Source organism: Pituophis catenifer, unplaced genomic scaffold (assembly GCF_029215685.1).
Source record: "Pituophis catenifer annectens isolate HBS135680 unplaced genomic scaffold, rPitCat1.0.hap2 SCAF_1, whole genome shotgun sequence".
Lineage (NCBI taxonomy): Eukaryota > Metazoa > Chordata > Lepidosauria > Squamata > Colubridae > Pituophis > Pituophis catenifer.
The window spans coordinates 40506255-40516796 of NW_027256881.1; the positions used below are offsets into that span (position 1 = coordinate 40506255).

Consider the following 10542-nt stretch of genomic DNA (forward strand, 5'->3'; position numbering starts at 1 on the left):
GGCTGACAGGGATTTTCCTCCCCTGCGCTCGCCCCAGTTAGGCGCGATGACACAGGCTTTCATAAGACCAGCAGCAGGCTTGGAAGAGGAACTTAGAGCAGCAAAACCCGCACCGAGACGGGCACCACTTTCGTCCAGCTCCTCCTCCTCTTCCCCCTCCTCTTAGAATCCAAACTGCTTCGCATGTGCCGGGTAAGCCCTCCTCCTCCTCCTCCCGCCCTCCCTCCGTCGCTTTTCCGAAGGGAGGAGGAAGAGAGGAAGGCCCAGACTCCCTTCCAGAGCCAGGGTGGGAGTGGGATCCCGCTTTACTTTCCTTCTGCTCCCTCCCCTCCTCCCCTCCCTTGGCTTCAGGCACCACTTTTCCAACGCGCGCAGAGAGCAGGCCGCCTCCGCCTCACTCGGGAGGAGAAAGGAGGAGGGAAGCCAAATACTGTACTGTAGCTACAGGAGAGTTGAGGGCTCCTCTCCAAAGAGCCCGCAGCGCCGAGAAACGTCGACGGCTCTTTGCAAAGTGCCTGCCTGGTTTGAGCGATGATGTCAATAATCAAGACATACTAACAACTGAATGTGATTCAGGGTTCCCTCCCCGCAATTCCCACAACAGAGTATTATTTTTTTGCACTTTTCTATTGGTAAAATGTTTTAGAAATCGTTCTTGATTGCGAGTGAGGAATTGCTCCTAAGAGTCTTTCCTCCTATTGGTTAAGTGCGGGAGGGGAGAGGAGGGGGGTGTCATGTATATTTATATGAATTTGGAAGCCCTTTTTAAAAATTGAACGCTGGGTTATAAACTGTACCATCGGGAAAATATCTATCAATGTCAATTTAAAATCCTTTAGCTAGCAACATCAGCAAAATGGAATTGATGTTAGCAAAGTTGTTCTATTTTTGTATACTGTATTAACTTTTCATATTTTATGCCAACTCAAACATATTTATTTTCATAACAGCACTGTGTGATAAAATCAGTCTGAGGTAGGTCACTGAGGAATCTTATGGCTAAGAAAAAAAAAATCTAACCCAGCTTCCAAAATGATACCATCTAAGGTAGCAGGCAAGGGTGATAATAGTAACTGAACACATCAGTGTATAGGTATAGTAAAATACAGGTAGTCCTCTACTTAACAACAGTTCATTTAGTGACTGTTTATAAAGTTACAATGGCACTGAAAAAAGTGACTTATAACCATTTTTCATACTTACGACCTACCGTATTCCCATAGTGATCAAAATTTGGATGCTTGGTAATTGACTCATATTTATGATGCTTGCAGGTTCCCAAGATCATGTAATCAACTTTGGTGACCTTCTTCCAAGCAAAGTCAATGGGGAAGCCAGATTCACTTAACAACTGTGTTATTAACTTAACAGCTTCAGTGATTCTTTTAACAACTGTGACATAAAAGGTCATAAAATGGACCAAAATTCATTTAACAAATATTTCATTAAGCAACAAAATTTTTTGGTTCAACTGTGGTTGTATGTCGAGGACTCCCTGTATAATATAACTAACACAATATATTAATTTTACATTGCCCCATCAGACAACACTAGGCTATTAATGGAAGAATCCTAGATAGCAAACTCCCAGAGAATAATTCAAAACAGTAATTGAAACAACCTAAAATAAATGCAGACTTACCCTTCATATGTACTAGAGATGAAAAATTGCCAAAAGACTGCTTAAAAAGAAAAACTTTTAAAAAGTTTTCTGAAAGCTGGAAGTAAGAAGGCTGTATCTGGAATCAATGTAAGAGTCACTATTGAAAAACTGCCTTCCTCACATCTTACCTCCTGTGGGATTGAGATCCTAAACAGGTCTACTCTAGATAGCCTGACAGAATGGCAAAACCCTTACAGTACACACAAGACAATGGTAACACAAAGTAACACATCTGGAAGCCCTTGGGTTGGGAAAGGCTATTTTAATCAAAATCTCTAAGATCCAGTTTCATCATTCAGCCCACCATTTAAAAAAAAAAAATTAAGATAAATCCAACCTTCGTATCAGGGATCTCCCAACTACCAGGCTATAAAATGATTGACCCAGCATCAACTCATCATCTTCATGGCTATGAAGGAGATGGGTCTTTAGTCTAGTCTTTTCCAATCTTGATAACTTCCAAATAAGTTGACTTAACCTCCAAGAATTTCCCCAGACAGCATAGCTACTGCAAAAGGTTCTGGGAGTTAAAAGTCCATGCATCTGGACCTTGCTAAAATTAGGGAAAACATTTCAAGACCATATTTAATCCCATTCACATCTACTTTAAATTAACATTCACCCGTAGCACATTCCAAAACAAAAAGAAAATGATTGTAAACATGTTCTCCCAATGTAACTCATAGATTGGTTCACCAGGCCCAAATTTTTGCTTAGTATCATGGTAAATTTTTGGTTAGTAGCATGGTAAATTTTTGGTTAGCATCATGGCAAATTTTTGGTTAGTATCATGGTAAATTAAGAATGCTGTCTCTAAGTGTATATATAGAAGTAGGAGAGGTCTCTGCCCATTTTTTCTGACCATTGATGACATGAGACAGTGCAGTGACTAAATTTAACATACTGCAATAATATTTCTAACATCCTCTTACGGCCCAGTCCACAAATCCCTCACCTCAACTCCTTGACTTGAAGAAAATTGAAAATAGTGGCATTCATTAAAACATGGGTTCAAGGATGGCATCAGGAATCATGACTGTGAGCATGTGCTCTTTGCTGTTTGCAGAACTTTTCTTAGAAATGCTAAGAGCTCATAGAAGCAAACACACTCCTAAAAAGAATAATAAACAACCTACCTTGCTTTAGGTTCCTGAAAAAGAACTACAAAAAATATGGCTTCACTTTTAACTAACTTATCTCAATACTTTCTTTGCTACATTCAGGCTTTCTAAAATTATCTCTTTCCTGCCCCTTTACTAACCCAACAGTGTCATTCCCCATCCCAAAGGCATAGAAAAGAGTTTTTAAGCCATTAAGGAACATTAATATTCTTTGTTTAATCCCTGACCATCCATTAGTTGCCTAGCGATAGGCTGTTTCACAGTAATCAAGATGACCAAACTCATAACAGTGTTATGAGCAAGCTCATGGGATAAAATCAATGGATATAGTTTGCATAGTGGAGAACTGAAGTTTGTTGACTAAACTATTATATAGTTTAAACGTTGCAATGTTTAAATTTACAGTAACATTTAAATAATAATGAAGCAGAAGTAGAGGACACATCAACATGCCACTAAAAAATTAACAGATGTAAAAGAATTAAAAGTTTTAAAAGCTAAGGAAAATAAAAGAAGTAACTGGCATTGAAATTGAGTTACTTGAGTTACAACTGGTCATTTAGTGACTGTTCAAAATTATAACAGAACCCCCCCCCCTCCGAAAGTTACTTATGACCTGATTTTGAATTTACAATGGCCATCCTTACCCTTGCGGTCATATGATTGAATTTTGACAACCAATTCACATTTACGGCTGCCTGCAGTGTCCCACAATCACACAACTGCAATTTTTTATGTTTTTTTTTTTAATGGTTTCTGGCATTTACTTCCAGTTTTGTTCGGTAAAATGAATTAGCTTAACAACCACTGCAAAAACATGTCATAAAATCAGCTCCAGTCACATAATGACAGGCTTAATGACTGCAATGACTGCTGTAATTCCATACTCATTTCCAGTCATAAGTCAAGAACTACCAGTAAAACAGAACATTTTGCATGGATACCAAGCTGAAAATTGCTTGCTAAATGCAATAAAAGCACCATATGATGGAAGTGAAGCAGACATGAAAATAAATGGAATGCTTAACAAATAAGACAAAGTTTTAGTTGGACAGAATCAATGAGAACCTCAAAAAGAAAGGGGGGAGAATTTTAATATACAAAGGAAATTGTACAAATCAATGTATGGATGCAGTGGAAGAAAGTATCATCAGCAAAGCTTTTGGACATCCTTCAAATACAGCCCCAAAGTTCACTTACTACAATAATCCGCATTACCAAAGCACTGGTAACTAAGACTTAAGTTATCTCTGTCCAGGAAAAATTGTAGCTAGCCCTCATTGTGAAGTGGGGGGGGAGTCTTCAATCTCTATAAAATGTGTAATATTTTATCTACCTGTGAGGATCACTGAAGTATCCCTGTGTTGATCTTGAAGGAAACAGTCCTCTTCAGAAAGAGTGGCTTTATGATTCATACATCATGATGTGTGCTGTGTTTTGATGAATAGGTTACTGTTGCTTAATAATGGTAATAATAGACTAGTTTTATGAACATCAGCTAAATTCATCATCTTATGAAGGCATAATTAAACAATGTTTTGTTATAGTGCGCTTTGGGGAATTGATCCTCAATTAGTGGAAAGAAAGAAAAGAAAAGGAAGAAAGAAGAAAGAAAGAAAGAAGAAAGAAAGAAAGAAAGAAGAAAGAAAAAGAGAAAAAGGAAAGAAAGAAGAAAGAAAAGAAAAAGAAGAAAAGAAAGAAAGGAAGAAAGAAAGGGAAACAGAAAAGAAAGAGAAAGGAAAGGAAAAAAAGAAAGAGGTTTACCATTTTATGACCTTTCTTGCCACAGTTAAGTAAATCACTGCAGTTGTTAAATATTAAATAAATCTGGTTTCCCCATTGACTTTGTTTGTCAGAAGATCACAAAAGGTGATCACATGATCCCAGAACATTGCAACTGTCATAAATATGAGCCAGTTGCCCAAGCACCCAAATTTTGATCTTGTGACCATGGGGATGCTGTAACAATTGTAAATGTGAAAAGCAGTCATAAGTCATATTTTCCAGTGCTGTTGTAACACTGAATGGTCACTAAATGAACTGTTATAAGTCGAGGAATGCCTGTATCTTCTTTGTGGCCTCCAGACCTTCAGAATGGATGTAGCCTAAATTTCCAGATTCATGTTTTTGCATTTTTAGATTTTTACAATAGTATCCATTGGGCCCCTAAAGCCCCCCATGGTTTAAAAATTGTGATGCTGAAACACTTTTAGAGGGCATTCTTCTACCTGCATGTATAAATTACTTCCAGTTATAAGGGTAAGCTGTTGTTTTTAAAAAGGGAAATTAAAATCTGGGCTTTCAAATAACAAAAACTCAGAACAGTTTTATACAAAATATAATCACTGTAGTCTAATTCAACACATGTTTTGACATGATTTGCACAAAAGGGTCACCTTACTATATGCTCTCTGCATGACCCACTTTCGAACCAAAAGAGATAAATCACGGTGCATTGGTTCTCATCTCAAAGGATGAATAAATCTGATGGAAGCTTAAAGCTGTCTATAAACCTGCACTGATTAATGAGTTAATTATCACAATCATATGTGTTGTGCAAGAGAATAAGAAAATTAGCAAAACATTTATCACGTGACTAAATATATTGTTTCAATGGAACAAATGACCATGTCATAAAAAATATGCATGATCCTCAGGGATAGAAACAAGGCCTGAAGGCATATGATGCAGCCATCTTGCTGCAGCTATGTAATTCTGAGGTAATACTTAGAGATTCTATGTGGGAACCTATTGTAACATCTTGTTTTTTCATTTGGCAAGACATAAAGGAATATAAACACATCAAGTAAGGCTGACATTTACCCATGGCAGATAGTGGTTGGTGATAGTATCAGGCATCTGGCAAGTTCTAAAACATTGAAAGGACTGTGACAGAAGATCTCCTTAACAAGTAGGAAATCTCAGGGCAGTCTCCAGTATCTCTGCTTAAAAAGAACAGAGTCAAAAAGAAACTATTCTATGCCTGAAAACCTGGAAGATACTATCTACCAGAGCAGGGAACTTGCCTAAAAGAATAAATAATCTGATTGCATCCAAAGCAACTTTCTAAAATACATCTAGTCTCTTCTAGAGACAAAATGAGGATATTATGGGTTCCCAGTCTTGTTTAATTACAATTTGCAGAAGCTTCTGCCAGCATGGCCAGTAGCAAAGGATCCCAAATGTTGTATTTCAACAAGGGGTCCTTGGTGCTCTCTGAGCTTGGTTGTTTTCTTGAAGACATTTCATTACTTAAATTGGGTAATATCATCAGTGCTAGTGGTGATAATTAGCACTAATGATATTACTTAGTTTTGGTAATGAAACGTCTGCAAGAAAACAAACTCAGAAAGCACCAAGGACCCCTTATTTCAATCCTGAGCTACAAATGTTCTCTTTTATTGGTTGTATTTCAACATTTGGAAGGTCTTCTAAAGAACATGATTAGTACCGGTATGATTAATTATCATGTACTTCAGGCGTGGGATTTGGCATTATGTGAAAAAAGGTCAGAGCTTACACAGATAAACATAAGATAGTCACAACTTTCTAACGCTACCAAAAAAAAGAAAAGGGTGATCTACAGATAGTCCTTGACTAACAGTTCATTTAGTGACCATTCAAAGTTACAACAGAACTGATAAGTGACAGTTTTTACACTTACAACTGTTGCCGCATCCCCATGGTCACATGCTTGGCAACTGACTCATATTTATGGTTACCGTGTCCTGGGATCGTGTGATCATCTTTCGCAATCTTCTAACAGGCAAGGTCAATGGGGAAGCCAGGTTCACTTAACAGTGTTAACACTTAACACCTGCAGTGTTCACTTAACAACTGGCAAGAAAGGTTGTAAAATGGGGCAAAACTCACTTAACAAATGTCTCACTTAGCAACAGAAATTTTGGTCATAAGCCTTGGTAGTACAGTGGTTTAAAGCACCCTGTTATTAACACAGCTGCCTGCAATTACTGCAGGTTCGAATCTTACCAGGCTCAAGGTTGACTCAGCCTTCCATCCTTTCTAAGGTAGGTTAAATGAGAACCAAGTTTGTGGGGGCAATAAGCTGACTTTGTATAAATATACAAAAGTATGAAGGCTATTGCTTAACGCATTGTAAGCCGCCCTGAGTCTCCGGAGAAGGGCGGCATATAAATCAAATAAAAAAAAAATTAAAAAAAAAATTGAGAGCTACCTGGATAGCGCTTACCAACCAATTCAACCCTTACACACACACATTAGAGAAAAGTTTTGAGGGGTCCTTGGTCCAAGAAAACAAGCTCATAGAGTAGTTCAACTCTGACCTACAAATATTATCCTTTATTGGAGAATAATTTTACAATCTGGATGTTAAAATGCTTCCAGTAATGGGGCACCCAATTAACACTCTGCACAAATGTCTTCCAGTGCTATTAGCAAAGTGGTGTGTGTTACTCCTTGACTGATTATTTTGTTTTTCTGCCTTTTACAGTGAAAAGAACTTGCAGTGTAAGGAAGAAAAGTTCCAAAAGCGAGTCAAACTCACAATTAGCAGGGAGATTGATAAAGGTTTTGAACCTGCCAACTTCGTCCCTGTGCAGAAAATATAAGAGTTTGGCATAAATTTGCTGTTTTACACACATAACACACACACACACACACACACCTATGGGATTTGATTTGTTCACACTGCACATTTCGTCTGAAGTATACGTAATTAGCAATTTCTGTTTGAAACAGCAGGTTTTGTATTTGACTAATGCTAGTGGATTCATTCTTCTTTTTGAAATAATTTCTGATATTATTTTATTCAGGAATAGGTTTACCTGTTTCAAACATTACCAAACATTTCTACTATTGCCTCTTTTCCTGAAGGTACCAAAGATGGATGAGCTAAATTACTTGCTAAGCCATTCATGCCTTCCAAAGGACCTATTCTCAGGTAGGCATTAATTATGATCAGTTAGGCTGATAAATAACTTCCTTTTAAAGAAAAAATTAAGAATAATTCACAAAAGAACAGTTGTTTTGAAGCACATAGCCTAAACTCATATATAGAGATGGAGTAAGGTGAGGCCACATCATTAAAAAGCAAGGATTAAGTCCAATTATCTTACCGTTAGCATTCTTCATCAAAACTCTAAAGAAAAATTACTGAAAGGAAAATTTAATCACAATATCAATGTGATATATTCAAATTCAGGTAACAGATTAAAAATACTACACGTATTGCTCCATGATGGAAGGAACCTTCGGCATTTAATGTATTTGCAAATAGCTGAAAAGATAAAAAGCAATCTTAAAAATGTCTATGACATAAAGGCACTTATTAGGTCATGTGTCTCCCCTTTAGTGAAATATGATATGGAAACAAATTAAACACCATGAAAAATGGATGCAAAATTTTAAAGAAATATCACAGTGGATCAATGGAAAACATTATAGGGAAAATCAGTAAAATTTATTCTAAGCTACAATTTAAAGGAAAATTGGTATAAAAAGTTTTGTAGATGATATATAACTGTCAATTATTGCTAAAATGAATTTATGCATGCACAAAATTTAAGAGAAATTTTTTATAAAATGTTCTATAGATGGCATTTAGATCCTAAAAATTTGGCTTGTATGTATCCGAACTTGCAGTGTTGAAGATGTGATTGTGATTATGCCACTTATTATCATATATGGTGGTCTTGTAAAAAAGTTAAAGCACAAGGATTAAAATATGGTGGATTATCCAAAATATTCTTAAAAAGAAGATAAAGTTTACTCCACAATTGTTTTTGCTGGGTATAATCATAGATTGTATGGTTATAGAGACTAAATTGATTTTAAATTTAATAACTGCAGCTAGACTTTTGGTGGCGCAATTTTGGAAGAAGGAAGATTTGCCTACTATTGAAGAATGGACATTAAAAGTAGCGAATCTGGCAGAAATGGCGAAAATTTCAGCATATTTGAAAGACCATTCACAAGAAAAATATATATCGGAATGGAGAAGATGGATTGATTATATTCAAAACAAATATCGGACTAAAAAGTATAATATAGCTTATGAATGAATAGAAAAATTAAAAGTATTTATATTTAGTTAAGTAAAAGGGGAGTTAAAGTGTGAAGGGGGAGATAGGAATCCATAGTTGGTTAGCTTAGTTTAGTATATGATTGTTAATTGTTATACCCTGTATTTTGTTCTGGGAAGTTCGGGGGCGGGGGGATTGGGGGGGTAAGGAAGGGAGGGGGGAGGGGGAAATAATTGTAAAAAAAAATTTGTTTCTTTTGTAAAACTCTTTAATAAAAAATTAAAAAAAATTGAATCCCACCACTGGATAAATCAGATCAATAATACTATCTGTCTATGTATCTCTCCTGCTCAGCTTTTCCTTATTTTCTTACTATTCCAGAATCTAAAGAAAGAAAGACGACAGTTATGATTGGGAGAACTTTGTGTTTATTTTTAAGGTCCCATACTATAAATAAAGAGAATGGAGGACAAAATTATTGCTAAAATGAATCAATCATGTAACACCAAGTTTTGTCGTCATGCAATATCTTTCTTACTTCTCGCAACTGTATTTTTGACAATTACTGTGTATAAATCAGGGGTGTTAAACTCAAGGCCCGTGGGCCATATCTGGCCCGCGGAGGTGCTTAGATCTGGACTATGGGGCCACCCTGGAAACAGTGAGGGATCGGCCTGCAGTGCCTCTGCTAGTGAAAACGGAGCTCGGGAAGGCCGCACACCACTAGCAGAGGGTTGCAGGAGGCTGTCGCAACTGAAACAGAGCTCAGGAGCCCATTTTCGTTGGCACAATGCTTGGGCCACCACAGGCACCTCCAACATGAGTGATGTTGAGCTGGCAACACCCATCCCGTTCCCCTGAGGTCAAACACAACCCTGATGCAGCCTTCAATGAAATTGAGTTTGACATCCCAATATAAACTTTATTATAGCTAAAGACTAGCAGATCTCTAATTTTGATCTTTTACTTTTCTCTGATGCTTAGTATGTAATAATACAACTAATTAATTAAATAGCGAAGGCAGGGGAATAGGATCAGGTGAAAAGCGCATCTTCCAGTCCAAGTCATGCACCAGGAAAATAAACTGGAAACATGTGAAGTACGTATGTTCTTGCTGAACTGAAGAAATATTTTGGGAAGCTGCAGATGGATCTGGAATCTGAACATGATTTTCTGCAGGTTCTTTGTCCTAGAGACACATTTTGAATTATTATTATAACATTTATTTCAGAAAATGCTAATTTAATGACAATTGGTAGAGGTAATGAACATCAGATATTTGATCTTATATTTTGAGAGGTTGACAGCAACAATTACACTGACTAAGCGCAACTATATAAATATGAGGGTGAAGGGTTGCTAGCGGTGACATCAGAGGCAATTCATTGACGATACTCTTTTCCAGTTGCTAACATCCTACCCCAAGAAAAATTAACTCATTTGAAACAACAGAATACAGAAAATTCATCTGATTGAAGTCTACTCACAGATCACTTTAATAGCCATGATTAGTAAGCATAAAATTGTACCAGTGAATTAATTACTGCTTTTGCTTATATTCATGAATGCCAAAATGTTCATCATTAGATAAACAGAAACAACAACAGAGAGCCGAGCATTTGCACTACTGTAGCAGGGCTGGCTCCTGCATATTGTACTGGCTGAAAAAAGGCAGGAAGAATTATTTGTTTATGTATACTGGTTAGAGTATGGGCTATAATGCAAATGAATCTGTTAATGTGCATTGAACACTATC

At 36.9% G+C, this 10542-nt stretch overlaps 1 long non-coding RNA gene across 1 annotated transcript; it reads left to right on the forward strand.

Annotated features, from left to right (window-relative positions):
- Positions 1 to 50: 50 nt before the first annotated feature.
- LOC139308653 (uncharacterized) lies at positions 51 to 8921 on the forward strand. The gene is made up of 3 exons (XR_011599735.1): positions 51 to 192; positions 7639 to 7705; positions 8614 to 8921. It is a non-coding gene; the product is annotated as an uncharacterized lncRNA (long non-coding RNA).
- The last annotated feature ends 1621 nt before the right edge of the window (positions 8922 to 10542 follow it).